This window comes from Malus domestica, chromosome 12 (assembly GCF_042453785.1).
Source record: "Malus domestica chromosome 12, GDT2T_hap1".
NCBI lineage: Eukaryota > Viridiplantae > Streptophyta > Magnoliopsida > Rosales > Rosaceae > Malus > Malus domestica.
The window spans coordinates 3,024,311-3,045,082 of NC_091672.1; the positions used below are offsets into that span (position 1 = coordinate 3,024,311).

The window sequence follows — 20,772 nt, forward strand, 5'->3', positions numbered from 1 at the left end:
TGCAAAGAGTAAGTTGGGTGTAGAAATAGGTTAGATGAGTTTAAATAAAATTTCCCTAAAAATAAATATAATCTTAAATCGAATCAGATTATGCCAGCTCCAGATTTGTTCCGTTAACGGGTTATTGGTTTTGGGACTTAATCGGATAGTCGGATTGTATCCGTAGACCCATCTCCAATAAATTTTATCTGATAGGATCCGGATCTCAATCGACACGCCTACTTGTAGGTTGCATATAGGGTAGACTCGTTTGGTTCAACCCATATGGGTTTTGCTTGTCCTTTGTACGTATAAACCCTTTGTGACGGTTTATAGTCATTTCAGGTGCTAATTAAGGCCAACCGCAGGAGCATAACCGATTACTTCTGACTTGGTGACTTTGTAGGCAAACATGGCGAGCTAAGTAAGGGAGAGGATATTGGGGTTTTGCTGTTCTTGAGAGAGGCTCTCGTGGTTCTCGTTTGCTGGATTGGAGTCCAAATTCTAATAGTGATTGGATTGGGCTGCGGTCGAGTTTCAAAAAATTTCCAGAAGGGTTTTGTCTTTGTGTGCCCTTCAGGTTGAAAAATGATCGAAGGGCTGCGGCTGAGAAAATTAGGGTTTGCTACATACCAGTTAAAAAAAAGTATAAAACCAGGGTTTGCTGCGCTCTTCTTTGAATCCATCAAATTCCAGAATCTGTAGGACCAAGGAAGTTGGAGGCGCATCCACACGCATTTGAGCTCGCACATGTTCAAACTGGCTTTATGCGATTAGGTATTTCGAAACAGCTTATTAATTTCAGAATTTTCGTTTTGGTTAATTGATGTTTCAGTGTTCAATTGAATAACACATTGGCTACTGCAAGTCGTAGTGAGCGTATGACTATGGTAGATAGATTCAGTGATCTCCCGATTGGAGTTACTCATCACATCCTTTCCTTCCTTAATATAAGGGACCTCACTTGTTTCAGCATTGCGTCCAAAAGATGCATAGAACTTTATCTGTCAACTCCGTCATTGGATTTCGGTGATTTATTACCGAAGAGAACACCCAAGGGTTCCAGCCACTTTACATGTGAGTTTAGGTTGAAGTTGTTGAGTTCATTGGATAGGTTCTTGCTTAAACGTGGGGATAATAAGATAAAGTACTTTCGTCTGTTTTGGACTGGTCACTTAATCAAAAATAGAGATCGAACACCATGCTTCTGTGTAAATGAGAATTTTCGAATAGTCAATTTAATTCACAATGCAGTGAGGTGTAATGTTGAAGTCCTTGATATTTTTTTGGATGAAAAGTTAGCATTTCCCTTTAGTATCTTCCTTTGTGAAACTTTGAAGTCTCTGGTGATTAATATGCCTTCCGCTGTTAAAACACCTTCGGTTGCTTTTTCCTCCAACCTTGAATACTTGGAGTTGATGAATGTAGAAATAAAAGATGAGGGGTTTTTCAAGTGGATCTCATGTTCCTGCAAATCCATCAAGGAATTAATTCTTTGCGGTCTTGGTCGCACAAAAAATATCACCATTGAAAGCTCGTCCTTGGAAAAATTTGAACTATATGACGGCTTTTGTACCCCAATCCATCTTAACATCTCAGGTGAGAAACTTGAAACCATACGTGTTTCCTGGAGATTCCGTTTGTCTAAAGGCAAATCGTTAAATATTTTTGCTCCAAAACTTAAATATTTGTTTTGGAGGGGGAATGTGATGAAGAAAGCAAACCTGGGAAAATTAGAATGTGTAGAAGAAGCATCTATGTTTCTGGAGCCTAAAGCAGATGACTTTGACAACCTGTTAAAGGTTTTTTGCAGTATGCACAGGGTTGAATATCTTGTTATAAATTAAGCAACCATTAAGGTACTGAGAACGACAATCCTTCATTCTGAATTTTACTGGTCAGAATTTAACCTGACTAATCTTTATTTCTCACTTGATACTTGATAGGATAAAATGTGAATTGAGAAACATGATATACGTTTCCCATTTTATGTCATTACAGGCTTTGTTCAGCGAAGGAGGATGAACACAAGCTCGATTCAATAACCTTTCGTATTTGGAAATGGATATTCGGAGCTTTTCTGATGAGCTCGTTCCTGCATTGGTCTCTCTTTTAAGAGGAATGCCCAATTTGTGTACTTTATACGTAGGTTATCACTCAAGTCGTGACACCAAATCTGATGTAAGGGTTTAGTCTACGTTTTTCATTCTAAAGAATTTGTATGGTTTCTTATCGTTTGGAATATATCAATTGGGTTGCTTGTTGACATTTTGCTTTTCCAGGCATCTAGGTTTGATGTGGAACACTGGAAGCTCCAACATCTGGAATTTATTCATCAAACTGAGGAGGTTACCATAGCGCTTTCCAGTGGGTCGAATGGGATTGAGTTCGAAAGGTACATACTCGAGAATGCCGAGAAGCTGGAGCAAATGACAATAATTCATTTACCCGAGCAATCTGATGCTATACAGAAGCTAAATGAAAGTAAGATGATGTCCAAGGCCACAGTGATCTTCAAGGAAGACAGCTAGATAACCAAGTTGTTTTGATGTTTTTCATAACTTTGTTTCATTTTATAATGTTGAAACCGTAAATTTAAATGGAAAGAAACACTTCAAAAATCTCATTCTACATTCCTTACAAGTGTATTTTTCTTTCTACTTATTGAAAGTTTGGAGTGTAAAATGAGATTTGGAGTGTCAATAATAATTCTCATTTAAATTACCTATAAAATAAGGCGAAAAGACAATTTTATCTTCTTTCACAAAATAAAATTATAGGTGGTTATTTAGTTTTGCACAGACCAAATTTTCTTTTTCTTCAAACATCACTCACATGTCATCATAGCATCTCTCATTAAAATACAAAAAAAGAACCTCACATTTTCTCTTTTTCTTTTACATTTCTCTTTCAAATATCTTGTATCAATTAAATTTAGAGTTTGCAAAGTAAAAGGGCATAAAAGGCTGGCATGAGAAGAATATATGTTTTGATGTCAAATTTAAAACATCAAAATGAAATTTGATGGCTTATGTGGTAGTTTGATGTTTTGTACAATTTTTTCACCACTCGATATGTTAAATAATAATGTCATTCTATAATTTATTTATTTATTTTATCTCTTTGTGGGGTCCAATTATTGAGATAACCAATCAAATTCTTGGAATACAAAGAACATTTATTAAATATTGTTTCACAATTATTAAAAAATTATTAAATAAATTTGATACCTACTGTTAAATTTGACAGCAAAAGACCTTGCCTTCAAATGACTCAGCACCATGTAGGAAACTAAAGGCTCGGTTGGAAAGGGTATGCTGCCATTTTTTACTGTTGTAAATCTATGTGGTAGTTTTGACATCTCCTTTGGAGATGCTCTTATGTGTCACAATGATCTTTTTGTAAATTTTGTTCTCCACTCGATATGTCAAATTTAAACCATTGTTAATTGTATTATTTACTTTTCATAATTGTTTGTATTTTTAAAACAAAAATTACAAAAAAACATTTATTACCCCCTAAAAATAGATTTGAAGCTGCTGTCAAATTTGATAGCAACTCATTTTGCTACCATTCCATGTCATGTCACATAAGAATTGGCATTTCGGTTGGAAAACACTAGTGATGCCTTTTTTTTTACCGTTATTACTGATGTGAACTTTTTAACATCTCCTTTGGAGATGCTCTAAGGCTACTATAATCCTTATTGCTCATTGCTTTTATACACTTCAATTTTGCCAAAGAAAAAAAAAATTCACCCACCATGCACTCTTGTTTATTTCTAGGTGACACCGTAATACACAATGTAAGAGCATTTACCTAAATGAATTAGGTAAATTTTTACTTTGAGGGTTGATGTGCTACTTTACTTTCATCATTTGGCATGTTAAATATTTTTATTATACACTCACCTTACTTTCAATAAGCATGTTAAATTGCCAATAGACTTGTCCATGGATCATGTTTTGGTTTGAATCAAGTATAATTAATAAGACATATTGTGTATTGGAAAAACAATATAAAATATGGGATGGAGTCAGATCCCAATTCAATATATACACTATAATTTTATAACCGTGTGATGCAATTTACAACAATACGGGTGACATACAAAATTGCATGAATTATAGAGGTATTAAGTTAATGAGTCATATAATGAAGTTTTGAGAGAGAGTAATTGAGCATAGACTAAGGTAAGAGACACGGGTTTTAGACAATCAATTCGGGTTCATGCCACGACGTGCGACCTTGAAGGCAATCTATCTCTTGCAAAGATCGATGATACAATATAAAAATATGCAAAAGAATTTGAACATGGTCTTTATAGATTTGGAAAAAAAAACGTATGGTATGGTCCCAAGAGAAATTCTTTGAAGGATTCCGAAGAAGAAAGGAGTACGAGTTGTGTGGATGCAAATTTCTTCCTCCTTGATCTTGGACAATTTTGCACCTACAAAACAATTAACACCTTAGGCTAAGGCCAAGAGCCTCACGCGCCCACGATGAATGGGGGGGGCTTTGGCCAAAGAACCTCCGATGCCAAAGTTAGAATTTAGAGAGAAAGAGTGTTTAGAGAATTTTGGGATTTTTGCCAAAGTGTTGGAATTGGCTTTTTTGGTGAGAATAAGAGTATATTTATAGGGATAGGAGGTGGCTAGGGTTTTTGTGTTTGATTTAGGTTTAATTAGCCAATTTATTTGGCTATTAAACATAAAATGAATGTTTTGGTGGTTTTTGGAATTAATTGGCTAGTTAATTAGGGTAATTAAAAAGGGAAAATAGTGGAAAAGGTGGAGAATAAGATGGTTTACTTTTCTTGATGGGATTGGCCGGCCATTTTAGTAGTTTTAGGTTTGGATGGGTGTTTCAATTGATAATTAAGGGATTGATTAGGTAATTAATCCCTTAATTAGTCAATTATTATGATTTTAGGAAATATGAAAGGAATAAGTATATTATTTAGCTAATTGATTAGCTAAATAATGAAATGGGAAATATATGAATAAATTAGGTTTTAAGTTGATACCTATTTTGGGCACTTTTGACTTGGTTGAGGGATAATTGCATGCTGCTTGCGCGTAGGAATCCCGGTATACCTCAAGGGTAGTTTTGTCTTTTTTTGTCAAAAATCCACGTGTCGCCTTGTGATTATTTTTGGCTCCACAAATGCCCCCACACCTGTTGGGTTGCTTGTAGGAAAGGGCAACAGGTGTAGAGATTTTCTTGCTTTAGGAAACTTAAGACTGCTTCCTATTTTGATGTTGATTCTCTCTTTAAATGGAAATTAAATCCTTCTAGGAAAGGGAAATAAATTTCTCTCAAAGCCTATTTAAGTTTAAGTGGGTTATTAAATCAACTTTGGAGAGCGATTTATTCTACCCAACAAGAGAGAGAAAGTTAGAGGATATTTGTTCCCCCTCCTCTAGCAATCTTCTACATCTTGCCCGTGCAAAGGACCGTCTTTCGTTGATTTCTTCGTCTTCTCTGTGCCGCACCGATGTAAGAAAAATTTAATTTTTCTTTCCTTCTTCTTGGATAGTGCTATTGCAAGGCAGCCGTCGGGGTGGTGCGGCACGTCGGCTGGTAGGGGCCAGGAGTTGGCTCGACATGGGCCGAGGAGATGTTGTGGCAGGGACCACTGCTTGGGCAGCTTGGCTTGGCTTGAGCCAAGGGCAGCTTGTGCGGCTGGGGTCACGGATTGTGGCGTTGGGGCGCAGTGCTAAGCGAGTCGCATGGCTTATGTCCTTTGGTCTCTTGGACCTGACTCGGACCAGGCTGGCGATTGAGAGAAATGAGGAGATTGTGGGTCTCATGGGCTGCTGGAATGTTGGGTTGAACTCCCCTACTGGGTACCACAAATGGTGTTGGCTACTTTAACTCTCTTCATCAGGAGAAACGTGGGCTGCTCCCAAAATAAGAGGTGAATAGGATCAAGGCGGATGCATTGGTTCGTCCAATCACCGTTGTGGATCCTGCTGCAAGTGAAGGTGGGAATAGGGATCTTCCCTGCCTGCTCAAGAGATGCCGGCTGAGAAAAAACCAAAGACTTCTTTCGCTGCTTATGCAAAGGATGAAAAGTTGATTACTGCTTATAACCAAGTGATCCATTTCAAGAGAATCGTCGATAGGCTTGAACCCCAAGTGTTGGAACTTCAAGGTGTACTGAAGATCAACGAAAATTTGAAGAAAGAAGTGGATGAGCTGCAGCACGTCCATGTTGGTATTGGTGAAGTAGTTGGAGAAGTTGGTGCCCAGGCTGGAGCAGTCGGGGGTGATGCCGCTGCTAAGAGCTTCGCGGCTGCTGAAGGTGTGGCGATGGAATAGTCGTGGGATGTCCAGGCTGCTAAAGTGTAGTCATCTAGGTAGCCTTTAAGATTTTCTTTGTTTTTCCTTGTAGCTCTTGTTTTGCTTGAACTCCTTCGGCCTTTGCTAGTTGTTTATAAACATGTTTTCCTTCGCTTTTCTTCATCTTCGCTTCTTTTGTTCATGCCCTAACCTTTAGACTTGATAAACCAGTGGCAGGCATGCTACTTTTTTATAAGCAGACAAGCCCGCGTAGCCTATGCAGCCGTAGGTGTTGGTGTAGAACTTTGCAAAGTTGTTAGCCATTGGGTTGGCAGCCGAATGCCTTACTTACAGAAGCAGACAAGTCCGCGTAACCACTAGGCTGTTAACCTTGACTTTCTCCAATTCCGTAGGTTGCGCAGCAAGTATCACAACACTTTAGGCTTTGGTGTAGGTTGTTCCGCGCTTGGCAGAGGTGAAGCTTATCGACTACGTAGCATGTCAGCAGTGGATAAAACTTCGTATATGCGTGCTAGCTTGTTTAACCTTTCACAAGAATGTGCGGTTGTATAAGTCTAGTGCGGCTTTACTGCTCGAAGGGCAAGCCGTAGGCAGTCTTCCGGAATCCGTAGGCTACCTTAGTACACTCGGTAGCAGCTTTAAGATTCCAGGGTAGCCGTCCATCGGATGTACTGCGTAATGTGCCCTCTCCGTCTCTAGGGCCCGGTTCCCCACGGATTAGGCCAAGAGACCCAAAATCCTTCAGTTAGCTAAGCCTTGAAAAAGATCATTGCGGCTACTTCTAGGAATCCCGGCGTAAGCCATCGTGCATCTAGTTATACTCGGGCAGCCCGGCTCATCCATGTCTGGATATTCGAAGTGTAGAGTTGATCCTCCCGTTCTTGGAGAGCTGACCCATGTGGGTGTCGGGGAATTGGTTTACCTTCTCGCGTTGGAGAGCAATTAGTTTACCCTCTCGCACTGGAGAGTATGGTTGGTCCCTCGGGGGGCGCAATTCCTGCGGTAAGTCCCTAAGAAGGGCGCTGTCTTCTTTTGAAGTGCAGGAGTAATCAGTTGTTGTAAGCATGCATGCAGCCAAGCCAAGTCGTGATTACTTCTGAATTCCTCATTGAAAAATGAGTTAAACGAACGAGAACTTAGATGTAAAGTAAGAACTGCATAACAACTGGATAATCCTCGACTGGTGAGGTAGTACCCGTCGAGCTGCTTGAGTCTTCGGGCTTTGATGTAGCAAGAGGTCACACATGGTACTTCCTCAGATTGTAGGCGTTCCACTGTTTTTCGATCTTTTTGTCGTTTTATGGTGGCGAGGGTGTAATTGTTCTTGCCACCTACTTTGCTGATCTTGTACGGACTTTCCCAAATTAGATCCATATTTTTGGAGTCTTTTCTGCTGGCAGTGATGAAGGTTTTTCTTATGACCAAATCTCCAGGTTGGAACTGCCGGATCTTGGCCCTTTTGTGGTAGCTGGAGAGGAGCTGATGCTGGTAGGCTGCGATGCCAATGATAGTCTGTTCGCCTCTCTTCTGCCAGATCTAAGCTTGTGGCCATCTCCTTTCGGTTGCTCGTCTTTTGGTTATGCGATATGCCCATAGACATCCTTGGAGTTCGTCTGGCCATTTTCTTTTCTTATTGGTGAAGTAGTCGGTTGCCACGATCATCATGCCTTTGCCCCTAGTAGTCTGGCTGGTGATTAGCTAGGACTCGGAATGAATTGAAAGCTTTTTCACCACCAAGTCTTTTGTCATTCGAAGGCCTGCTAGTGGGACTTCGTACTCTGCTTCGTTGTTAGATGCTTTGAAGCTTAGAGTGATCGCCTGCTTGAGCATTGAAACGTCTAGGGTGGCAAGAACCACGGCTGCTCACAAGCTTTCGTAATTGGATGCGCCGTCGACATGCAAACGCTAGAAATCTCCACTGAGGGAGCAGGTGTGGCTAAAGTGTGCTCGGCTGCCTTCGAGGCGTCGTTGGGCCGAGTTGTTGCGTTCGTCAGGAAACTTTACATCTGCCAGGGTCTACGCTTTTATCGTCACCAGTTTGGATTCGGTGGAATAGTGCGTCATGATGATGACTGCTTGCGTTTGAAGGTAAAACTTAAGCTTTTGGGTTACAACAATTATCGCCAAAGTTAGCTTTTGAATTTTTAATAGCATCGATGAGAGCTTTTGAACTGTAGAATACAGGTAGTCAGGCCCCTATCTCTTCTCGCATGATGGTAGAGCTTATTGCTACTTTAGATACCGTCAAACATGCGAATAAGTCCTCCGCTGCTTCTAGGGAGGTGATGTCGGGTACTTCTTCAAGTCCTTGAATGTGCATTGGTGAGCCTCATCCCAAAGTGCATGCTTCTCTGCCAAAGTAAAAGAGTCTGCCAGAGTTAGATCTTCTTTCATGATCAATTTTTCGAATAGCGGGTGGTCTGCTGGAAGTCCTTTTTGGAAGGCTGCTCTAGCTATCGAGTCGTTGCATCTGACTATTTTTTCCTTCTCTACTTTGAACCTCCTCACATAGTCGTGAAACGACTCCTTTGGGTTCTTCTTGACGTCGAACAAATGGTCAGACTTCTTTTTGATCGAGCGATAAGATGAATATTCTTTGGTGAAAACCAAAGAAAGTTCGTAAAAATTCTGAATAGATTATGGCGGCAGGGTGTAGAACCAATCTTGCGCCTCGCCTTGTAGAGTGGTGGCGAATATCTTGCACATGAGATCATCGTTGTTTCGATAAAGGATCATTGCGGTTTGGTAGCGCTTTAAGTGTCTCTCCGGGTCTTCATCCCCTTTGAAAGATGTGAAATGTGGCATGCTGAACTCGCGTGGAGGCTCTGCCTGCTCGATCTCGTCCGTGAAGGGTGACCTGCTTATGTTGGTCATGTTCCGTCATAGTGCCTCGTCGGTGACCTCGTTGCGTTGGAAATCATGCAATCGTTTGGTCAATAGTCTCTCTACTTCTTCCTGAATTTGCCTTTGTTGGGGTAGCGGAGCTCTCGGCTACCCTCAGCCATGACTTGCTGGTTTAGGCTGCTCTTCCATGTGTTTGGCTCGTCTATGTCGCGGATGCAGTGCATGTGGTGCGTTCCTAGCAAGCGACCGAGTTCTTCGCAGGCTGCTGGTTGAACTTGAACCGGATTGAGTGACTGCTTCTCTCCGTCCGTCGTGCTGCCTACTCTGATGGACACTTTGCCCGGAAGGTTGCTCATGTTGACTATCGGAGTATGACCCCAACCGTGAATGTATGCTCATCCGTGGCCCTAGTCGAGAATGCATGCTCCTCCGCGCGCTAAGACGGGAATGTACACTGCCCAAACGTTCAGCTCGTGGCTGGTCGAGTAGCTGCTTGCCGGGACGCTGCTGGAAAGGTCTGTCTGCCCTTGTCCTACTTTGGGATACCTCGTCCGGGGCACGTTGGATCCCGATGCGTTGCAAAGTTGATTCACCAAGGTTGTCTGTTGTGCAAGGGCGCTCGTCAACTCTATGACTTGTCGAGACAAGTGTTGTTCGCCATTTGGATTGGAAGAGCTTGGAAGGAATGCGCCTCCTTGGGCAGTGGAAGGGTGGTAGACTCCGGGCGCGAGATTTGAGTTGGGAAATGTCAAATCCGTGAAAAAATGTGGTGAGAATGCCCCCGGCTCGATGGTAGGTCCAGATGGTTGAGATAGTCTTGGGCCGACTTGGGCTGCTTGGAAAGTCACGAGAGCAGGCTGGGCTGTGAGAGTGGGCTGCTCGACTGGAGCTGACTGGGCCACGGGAGTGGGCTGCTCGTCGGGAGCAGGCTAGGTCACGAGAGCAGGCTGCTTGGAAGGAGCAGGTTAGGCCACGAGAGTGGGCTGCTTGACGGAAGCAGGTTGGGCCACGGGAGTGGGCTGCTCGACGGAAGCAGGCTGGACCACGGGAGTGGGCTGCTCGTCGGGAGCAGGCTGGGTCACGAGAGCAGGCTGCTTGGCAGAAGCAGGTTGGGCCGCGAGAGCAGGTTGCTTGGCGGGAGCAGGCTGGGCCACGGGAGTGGGCTGCTCGTCGGGAGCAGGCTGGGTCACGAGAGCAGGCTGCTTGGCAGGAGCAGGCTGGGCCACGGGAGTGGGCTGCTCGTCGGGAGCAGGCTGGGTCACGAGAACAGGCTGCTTGGCAGGAGCAGGCTGGGCCACGAGAGCAGGTTGCTTGGCGGGAGCAGGCTGGGTCGCGAGAGTAGGTTGCTTGGCGGGAGCAGGCTGCTTAGAATATGATGCAAGCGAATGCGAGGCTTGGGCCCGGGCCCGTGCAAACTTGGATGGCACGACTTGGGTCGTGGCCTTGGTGTCGTGAGCCTTGGATGGCACGGCTCGAGCCATGGTGAAGGCACCATAGACCTCGCCACGGATGGCTACCGAGGTAGCCACCGTGGTGGTTCCAATGGTGGAAACTCGTGGTGGTGGTGCTGCTCCACTTATTGTCGCATTTAGCCTCACGGATCTCCGCAATCCCATTTCTTGAACATTAGAATTTTCAATTGTGGAATTTTCTAAATTTCTAGCCATTATATTTTGCTTATACGTTTTATCAAAGAACCTTTGCAAGTAAAAAATTCTAATAATAAGAACGTATGAAAAATATTCAAATGGACTAGAAAATAAAGAAAAAACCTTTTTGTGCGAGAGTCTTCTATGAGTATGGATTTCAACTCTCAATGAAAGCACCAATTTGTGGATGGAAATTTCTTCCTCCTTGATCTTGGAAAATTTTGCACCTACAAAACAATTAACACCTTAGGTTAAGGCCAAGAGCCTCACGCGCCCACGATGAATGGGGGGGGCTTTGGCCAAAGAACCTCCGATGCCAAAGTTAGAATTTAGAGAGAAAGAGTATTTAGAGAATTTTGGGATTTTTGCCAAAGTGTTGGAATTGGCTTTTTTGGTGAGAATGAGAGTATATTTATAGGGATAGGAGGTGGCTAAGGTTTTTGTGTTTGATTTAGGTTTAATTAGCCAATTTATTTGGCTATTAAACATAAAATGAATGTTTTGGTGGTTTTTGGAATTAATTGGCTAGTTAATTAGGGTAATTAAAAAGGGAAAATAGTGGAAAAGGTGGAGAATAAGATGGTTTACTTTTCTTGATGGGATTGGCTGGCCATTTTAGTAGTTTTAGGTTTGGATGGGTGTTTCAATTGATAATTAAGGGATTGATTAGGTAATTAATCCCTTAATTAGTCAATTATTATGATTTTAGGAAATATGAAAGGAATAAGTATATTATTTAGCTAATTGATTAGCTAAATAATGAAATGAGAAATATATGAATAAATTAGGTTTTAAGTTGATACCTATTTTGGGCACTTTTGACTTGGTTGAGGGATAATTGCCTGCTGCTTGCACGTAGGAATCCCGGTATACCTCAAGGGTAGTTTTGTCTTTTTTTGTCAAAAATCCACGTGTCGCCTTGTGATTATTTTTGGCTCCATAAGTAGCATATATTCAAACAATAAAGGATGTATATGATGAAGCAAAGACTACATTAAGAACTCATGAAGGACAATGTGAAAGCTTTCCCATAACCATATGGTTACACCAAGTCCTTACCTTTTTGCTTTGGTAATGGATGAGTTAACGGGACATACGTAAGATGATATCTATTGTTGTATGCTTCTCGTATATGATATAGTGTTGATAGATGAAATACAATAGGGAGTAGATGCGAAACTTAACCTTTGGCAGGAAGTGTTGGGATCTAAAGGTGCCACGCCCTAATCCCGACATACGGCCAGGATCGACACGTGATGTCACCATGTATCTGTATATCTAACATACCGCACCTACGAGATATAGGCAAAGCACAACCCGAGAACCAAATGCGTAATAATTTTTCGTATACTTTACGGCTGCATCTAACTTCCTTGTTAGACTACCTACGTACCCTAAGAAGGGATCAAGCCATTCGTAGTTCATCATTTACTACACTCCGACGTTTATCACCGTACATTCTAACATAAAGGCATAGCATCCCTTAATCGATTATTAGAACTTAACAAGCATGAAATTACTAAATTCAAGGCTACATAACAAACCCACATGACAATCAAGATTTCCACTTCATCCATCATATAAATCACTATGTTTCCCCACATAAAATTACAATACATAGCATGTAACATATTAAAGAATCAACAAGCACAATATTATTTTCTAGCCACATTGATCAACTAAAATAATCATACTAATAACAATCGTATCCAACATCATTCCACAATCCCGTCACTTAATCAATTCTTGAATCAAAGATGCACAATTTTGACTTTTTAACTATATTAATCAATCAATGAGATAACAAATCATTTCACGAATTTAATTAAAGAGCTCTATATACTTCCCTACTTGGATTTTGAGTAATAACATGGTATATAAATTCACAAGGCTATTGTGGGTAAGTCCCATTCACTTGAATCTAGGATTCTAAGATAACTTATGGAAATGAGTAAGAGCAAGGATTCCGGACCACTCAACAAAACCAAAACATCAAGCGGTTTCTCATAATCTACCCAGACCTGTCACATGTAAAATCAATGCCTACATTATGGGAATGGTACACTGGGCAAATCAGGCACTCAGATAAGTTGCGAGGCTCGAGTGAGTGACAATAATACAAGTATGTGATATTCAATAAAAAACAGACCATCGATCACAATCTATAAACATCGAGTATAGAATAATGCTTTATGAAAACATAATCAAGTCCCTGAAAACTTTGAAGAAGTCACCCAGATAGCCAACGGTTTTTCTATTCAAACCATAAGATTTTCAAAACCATCGTTTATATGTACATTAAACACTAGGCTAGAGGGAAGCAGTTCGGCCGAATCCTACATAAGTAACCAAACAGGAAGTGACCCCCCATAGCGGATTAACCAAGCAGAGCCACCCCTAAGTAACCACGTAGGTAGTGACTCCCCATCGTGGATTAACTAAGCAGAGTCACTCCTACGAATCTGTTAGGCAATGATCACCCATCGCGGATTAACCAAGCATGATCACCCCTAAGAATGTATGGCCATAAAGATCGCCCATCGTGGATTAATCAAGCATGATCCATAAATAATATGGTCCCCCATCGCGAATTAACCAAGCAAGACTACTAGTGACCCCCCATCTCGGATTAACCAAGCAGAGTCACACTTATAGAACAGTTACGCAGTGATCACCCATCACGGATTAACCAAGCATGATCACTCCTAAGTATACATGGCCATAAGGATCGCTCATCGCGGATTAACCAAGCGCGATCCAAAAATAGTATGGTCCACTATCGCGGATTAACCAAGCAGGACCATCCATGTACCACTGCTACATGGTGCATACTCGGTGTCACCTAACCCCGTGACACTAGGGTAACGGTCCCCTACTAGCCCTCAGTTTAACAAACATTTCAATATGCACTTCAAATCACTTTTTTCCCAAACCATGAATCAAATCACATTTAATAAAATAGATTGATGGCCAATTATAAAAATCACATTTTAACAAAAAACACTTATATAAAATCAAGTCATATCCACAAAGGATACAAATATAAAGTCATATCCACAAAGGATACTAATATAAGAAAACAGGGTAATAACCATATCACATATATTAAAGTCACTCACCCAGATAAGTCCACAAAGCCTCAATGGGTCTCTAGTAATACTAATTTTAGTAATTCAAATGGTTCAAGACCTATTGACCAAAAGTCAACTCTCAGTCAAATGTGGGGTTCACATCCTAGTAATTTAATCCAGAAGATCTACACATCGTATTTCAGCCCCGTAACTTACTTTCTAGAGTCCACATTATTCTTCTAGACCAACATCCAAAAATTTCATTACAATCCAACGGTCAGATCTCCGCTAATCACGAATTCAAGTGGGGGTCAAATTTTTATTTTACGAAGTTACAAATCCCATTTGGGACGATCCATACGTCAGATTCCTAATCCGTAAGTTCCTAAGGTCCTCAAATATTACATACTATAACTTATTAAAGTTTGGTGACGACCCAACAGTCGGATCATCGATTCATATATGACCAAGTAAAGTATCGTACTGAATTTAGGTTCAAATGATCAACCTATGTCATACGAATGTCAAAAATGAATTCAAGACGTCTAATTTAGCCTAAAAATAGCATCGATGGCCCTCTGGCCCCGCGCCGCCGCAGGGGGCAGTCGACGGTCAACTACCCCGACTTGCCGGAAAAATTCAACTATTTCTAAAAATTCTCAAAATTTACAAAAATGAAGATTTCAGTGAGTAGAACAAACTTTATACATGTGGCCAAGTCCAATTTGGACGGGAAAAGCCTCAAATCGCCATAAACTCGCCGGAACACTAAAATTTGGGTGTCCTCGATTCGACTCCATAACAGCTCCGACGTCCTAGCCAACACATGGGCATTGTTCCTGAGGTTGAGAGGAGTCTATTGGTGGTGGTGGTGGTCGGAGTTACTTTCAAACTTGGGTAGATTGCCATCATGAGCTCGTCGAACCTCGTGCAGGTGTTCACCATTTCGGGGCCAATTTTCCTCCAATTTTGGGTGGAATAGGTAGAGGGGATGATGAGGAATGAATTCCAGGTGGTGAGGCGCTTCAACCTGCCGGAAATTGGCTTGAAGGCCAACGAATTCCATGGCTTTCGCCGGTTGGGTTACAGGGTTCATGAGACCCGGTCCCCCCCTTTTTTTTTCTCCTTTCCCCCTCCTTTTCTAATTGGTTGCTCCTTCCTTTCTTGTTTTTGATTGGTCCTCCCCCAACCTTTACTTCTGATTGGCCACAAAAGCACATACCTCATTTGGCTTTTTCCCTCAAAGTGGGAGTTAAAATAATTTATAAAATCTATAGTTTAGTAACACAACTTCAAACGTCTATAACTATACCATTATAATTTGGACTCGCAAATGGCTTTTGCCTCTGCGTTCATGGTTTCGAGAACTATTCGAAAATATAAATTGTGACCTCAAAATGTCTACGGATTTTAAATAATTAATTTCCAAACTTCAAACTTCATAACTAGTTTAATTAAAATCTAAATTCAAACAAATTAAAATAAATTCTCGTGAGATAATATAAAATCTCAATAATACAAATACGTAGATTATAATAGTGAAATCCAAGAATGGGATTTCACAAAAGGTCTTCGTCTAAATAGGTAAAAGATAGAGTATATTGAGTGCAAGTTCAATGGGAATGGGAGTCCAAATGAGATAGGGGTGAAGATTGGAGATCAGGAAGAAGTATTAAAGAGTGAACATTTCATTATGTTGGATCTATCTTGCAAAAAAAAAAAAGAAAAAAAGAAAAAAAAAATAAAGGAGAATTGTATGAAGATTTCAATCATAGAATATAAGCTGGATGGATAAAATGGAAGATTGCACGTTGGGTGTGTTGTGTGAGCATCGTGTGAGGTGTATTAAAAAATATGTAGGGTGTTAATAAATCAACCCTTAATAAAAAGGCTTTTTAGCCAAAATGGTCCCTAAGATTTGCATAACTCCTCATTTTGGTCCCTAAGATTTGAAATCAATAGAATTGGTCCCTGAGTTTGTCCACCATTAATCATTTTGGTCATTCCTTGAAATATCTCCATTAAATAATAATAGAATGACCAAAATACCCTTAATTTTTGTCAAATCATTTTGACCCATTGTGTATTAAATTGAGGTTATATTTGTCATTTTGATCCTTATAAAATGATTGATGATAGACAATCTCAGAGACCATTTCTATTAATTTCAAATCTCAGAGACCAAAGTGATGTGTTATGCAAATCTCATAAACCATTTTGGCTAATAATAATAATAATAGGGAACTATTATTAGCACTTCAAAAATCTCACTACACTTAGCACAACTGTATTTTTCTTTCTAATTATAGAAATTTTAGAGTGCAAAATAAGATTTTAGGAGTGTCAATAACAATTTCCTAATAATAATAATAACATATAATAATAATTATGTTGTAAGCATAATTTACTGAACAATTATGAAGGTCATAGAGAGAGGGAAGGTGCGGCAATAGTAGAGAGAAAGAGAGATGTGTAATTGTGGGTGTGTTTTATTCCACCCCATTGTGCCTTTATTTATAGTAGTAGGATAGGTAAAAACATTTCCCTTTAGGATTACAACATTTAATAGGTAATCAACTCCTAATAGGAATATAAGAGATATTCCAAGATATACTAGGATTTACACAATCACATTCCTAATCTAATAAGACTGCAACACTCCCCCTTGAGTGTGTAAATACTCAAGTAAATGGCACATCAGGTCTTCAGTGATGAAGCAAGTATAGTTAATGAAGTCGTCGGCACAATGAGTGAATACGAGCCTCAGATCAACGGAAGAATGCGAAAAAAGTAAAACTCACAAAACCTTGCTATGGTAAAACCCAAGGTGGGAGAAAAACTCATAGTCTAAGGAGAAAGTGAGAAGTTGCATTAAGTCAAAACAATACGTCTTTTGGACGTAAGTAGAAGAGCTCATAAGGGTATGATCAACCCAGGATGGGTGCCTCGTGAAAACCTAGTTAGGTAGCAAAAACCCAGTGGAAAAAATGCTCCTAATCGTATGGAAAAAGATTACATTAAGATCAAGTGAGTATACTTCTGGATACTCCCCCTGAGTTTGACATAACTTCCAAATGAGAACTACAAGCATTGCATATGATAGTTAGGCATACCAATTCCTTGGACAAGCTTTTGGAAGGTTGACTTCGGCAGTGACATCGTGTAGAGGTCGGCAAGGTCGTCTGGGATCGACTTGCATGACTTCAATCCCTTGATGTTGTGGTGATGTGATGTAGACGCAATAAGTCTTGGTGTTGACTTCGTTGATGTATCATGGCTTGGTAGGATGGATACATGTGGCATAATCTTCATGGATCGTCGTTGGGACTCAATGATGGATGAAAACACATAAAGTACTTCGAATATGCTCAACAAGAACTCCTAACCATGTTTCACTTGTGGCGTAATGAATTAAGGTGAGTCTTAGAACGATTTGAAGATTTCGCAACTAAGGTCATATCATGGACCACCAAGATATTATGATATCCCTAACGGTAAAGACAACCATTTGGGGATTTTGCCTTGTACGGGTTTGATAAGTAACCTACGTCAACATAATAAACAAGGCAAGCATCATTTCGAGGATCAGGGGGGTTGGATCCACTCAAGATGCATTGGGATTTGCCCTCATAATACCTTCAGGTACGTCTTTAATACCAATTCAACGCGGTGCTGCATCTTTACCAAGATCAACAGCGAAGGAAATGTCCTATCTAAATACAATGAGCTAAGTACAACGAAGCGCAAAGTTGAACTTTAGATATGGAATTTCGGATTCCATAACCTCTTCAAGGGTCTCATTTGCACATAACGTATGGAGGATCATAGGTATACTCAAAGGTAACACATTCGGGGTGTAGTTTGACTGGTAAACCAAAATACCGTCAGAACAATGCTTCAACTTCAGGTCAAGGCATAAATGAGTTTTCCCAAGATCCTTCATCTCATGCATAAGCGCAAGAGAAGAATATAACATTCAAAACAGGATTCCCCCCCCCTAATCCTTTCATATTCTTCCAAGGTTCGGCCTCCCAAACTTTATTGCTCAACGTACTTTTGCCAAAAGGAAAAAGAAAAATGATTTTTGCACACCAAAGTTTTTTCCTTGCACTTGTTTATTCCAAGTGATGACACCATAATACATAGTTTAAAAGCATTGGTAAATGCATAGGTAATTTTTTACTTTGATGGTATGTGCCACTTCACTTTCATCATTTGCCAAGTCGAATATTTTTATTATATACTCACTTTACTTTCAATAGGCATGTTAAATTGCGGAAAGGGATCCTCTCCGGATCCCTTCCACCAAATTTATCAAATCCACTAATCTAGATCCTTAAAATTTGATCAAACAGTTAAAAATAGGGGGGTTCTTTAAAAATTATAATAACTTTAACCATTTAATCAAATTTCAAGAATCCGGATTTATGGATGTAAGGGATCTGGAGATGATCCATTTCCTTAAATTGCCAATAGACTTGTCAATCAATCATGTCTTCATTTGAATCAAGTATAATTAATAAGACATTGAAAATTAAGGGAAAAAAATCAAAATATGGGGTTGAGTTGCTAATCCCAATTCTATATAATATAATTTGATTTTTTTTCATGATTCCTGTGGTGACACAGCATTTTCAACATGACTTTTATAGTGAAAAAGTTGTTAATTAAACCCTCCTTCTGGCATCTGAGTCATGTTAGCAATTTAAGTTCAAACCCAAACTCCTGTTAATCTTCTATTAAACAAACTCACGTGACTATCATGTGTAGGGGTCAAATTTGTCATTTCAATTCAAATTACATCTCATATTTAATTTGGTGATCGATCCCATGAAAATTTGGTGGACGATTGATAAGCTCACATTTATATATATTTTACATCAAATTCACTTGTCTTTTCTTAGTTAGTTCCTTATATTTTTGAGCTATTTACTTTGTTTTTGTGTTTTGTGGGATTTGTCAAGCAAAGAAAAGAAAAATAGTACAAGTGGGATTTTAAGTAACAAATTAATCAAAACTGCCTGTGCAAATCAGCTAACTTTGGCAGCAAGTTGCGGACAGCTCAGAATGAATTAGAGAACGAGCTTTATATGCTTGGAAAGCTACAGATGTCTATTTTCTGGACCATTTTGCGGATTGCTAATGTCATTTTTCTAGAACAAGTTATGGCCGCTTTAACACTGAAAGGTTCCTAAGAGGCTGAGTAGTTTGTAACTGAAAGCAATAAATCCAATAAATCTAGTAGCCAAAAGTGATGCAGGCAAGAACAAGTCAGCTGATACCTATTCAAATATCAGAGGAATTGGAAATAAAGATGAGAATTAAGTGGGAGTAATGGGCATAAAGGCTACCCAAAGAGTTACAATTGTTTTACCATTTCCTCTCACTTATTGTCATCACTAAACTAGTACAAAAACATGTTTGCGCGACGGAAACTTACGTGACGCAGCAAATTTCATCGCGCAAAGTATCTTTGCGCGACGGAACTTTGCGCGACGAAGGAATGCGTCGTGCAAAACAACTTTGCGTGACGCAACCCACACAACGTCACGCAAAACAGCTTTGCGCAACGCATTCCTTCATCGCGCAAAGTTGCGTCGCGCAAAGATACTTTGCACGACGTGGGTGGCGTCGCGTAAAGTCTACGACTTTTTTTTCTTAAATAACCACACATAGGGGCCTTTTTCTTCACACTCAATCTCTCTTCTTCACTCTCTTTCAAACTCTCTACCTCTCTCAACCCTTACCATCTTCACCTTCAGGGTTGTATTTATTTGATTTATTAATTAGCTATTTATTAATTACATTTATGTTTGGATTTTTTTATTTTTATGTATTTATGTTTTTCTTTAATTATCTTTGTCAATGCTAGCTTATTTTTAACAAGTTGAGTTTTGGTTTTGAACAATTGAATGAGTAGAATGAATGACTAGGAGTATGAAGGATTTTGATAGGTTTAGGGAAACAAAAGCTAAGAAGAGGAAAAAAAATAAAAATTTTGCGCGACGTAGGTACACCTGCGTCGCGCAAAACAGCTTTGCACAACGCAGGTGTACCTACGTCGCGCAACGTTTTTTTTTTTTTTTCCTTTTGCTTTTCTTTTGGGGTTCTTGTATTGCCTTTTTCTATCGTGGTATCTACTTGTGTAAATGTTTTAAATTGACGATCAAATTAGTTCATTGTATTCATATAGGGTTAAAGTGTGTAGCTCTCAAAAATCATCAAAATCAGAGTTAAAACTACCGTTAAATCGTGTTTTTTCATTTATAACCGTCGAAAAGTTTTGTCCCGTTACTTGATCTCTGAATGTTTGTTTTTTACGATTTTTGGCATACGCGATCTCAAAGCATATACAAACACGTTGGCGGTTGGATCGTTGAAACTAGTTTCGTAGAATGCGTATCCCATTAAAATGATACATTCATTAACACTATGAGTTTTTTTTATATTTTCATCAAGTATAACATAAGATTTTGTGGTGTCCACTACTGTAAATATTTTAAATTGAAGATCGAATTAGTTCATTATATTCATATAGGGTCAAGGAGTGTAGCTCTCAAAAATCATCAAAATCGGAGTTAAAACTACCGTTAAATCATGCTTTTTTGTTTATAACCGTCGAAAAGTTTTGTCCCGTTACTTGATCTCTGAATGTTGTTTTTTTGTGATTTTTGGCGTACACGATCTCAAAGCATATACAAACATGTTTGACGGTTGGATCGTTCAAACTAGTTTCGTAGAATTCGTATCCCATTAAAACAATACATTCACTAACACTTGGAGTTTATTTATATTTTCGTCAAGTATAACATAAGATTTTGTGGTGTCCACTAGTGTAAATATTTTAAATTGAAGATCGAATTAGTTCATTGTATTCATATAGGGTCAAGGAGTGTAGCTCTAAAAAATCATCAAAATCAAAG

At 39.8% G+C, this 20,772-nt stretch overlaps 1 long non-coding RNA gene across 1 annotated transcript; it reads left to right on the forward strand.

Annotated features, from left to right (window-relative positions):
• The first annotated feature begins 1,145 nt into the window (after positions 1–1,145).
• Positions 1,146–2,649, forward strand: LOC114820218 (uncharacterized). The gene is made up of 2 exons (XR_011574207.1): positions 1,146–2,160; positions 2,262–2,649. It is a non-coding gene; the product is annotated as an uncharacterized lncRNA (long non-coding RNA).
• The last annotated feature ends 18,123 nt before the right edge of the window (positions 2,650–20,772 follow it).